Source organism: Petaurus breviceps, unplaced genomic scaffold (assembly GCF_028583685.1).
Source record: "Petaurus breviceps papuanus isolate PSGF00001 unplaced genomic scaffold, PetGlider_PUasm1.0 419, whole genome shotgun sequence".
NCBI classification, from domain to species: Eukaryota; Metazoa; Chordata; class Mammalia; order Diprotodontia; family Petauridae; genus Petaurus; species Petaurus breviceps.
The window spans coordinates 525,194-525,634 of NW_027186324.1; positions in this window are offsets into that span (position 1 = coordinate 525,194).

The following is a 441-nucleotide window of genomic DNA, read 5'->3' on the forward strand; positions in this document are numbered from 1 at the left end:
AGAGAGAGAGAGAGAGAGAGAGAGAGAGAGATTTTAAGAAAACTATTATATGTGTGTGTATCTATGTGCATGCATAAGAAAGATTAAAAAAATTCTGGGGTTGGGAGGTGAAGTGGGCATTCTTAGGCACTGGGGCTTAGAACAAACTGAGATGTATTTATTTATATATTTTATAACTTCCCACATCAGGAAGAAAAAGGAGATGCATATCAGCCCAGCTGAATAACTTTAGCTGTTTGGATTGGTGTGGGGGCAACCTGTGACTGGTATGGGAGATAAGATCTCAAAAATTTCCCTTTCTCATTATCTTTTCACTTCAAATTTGAAAGAAAAGTATTTTCCCTGAAGGGTTGAGCCAAGAGAATGACTAGAGAAAAAGTCATGCTCAAGAAGAGGACACAAGGAATGTCTGGGAATTAATGGCTCAGGTTGGGAACAGAA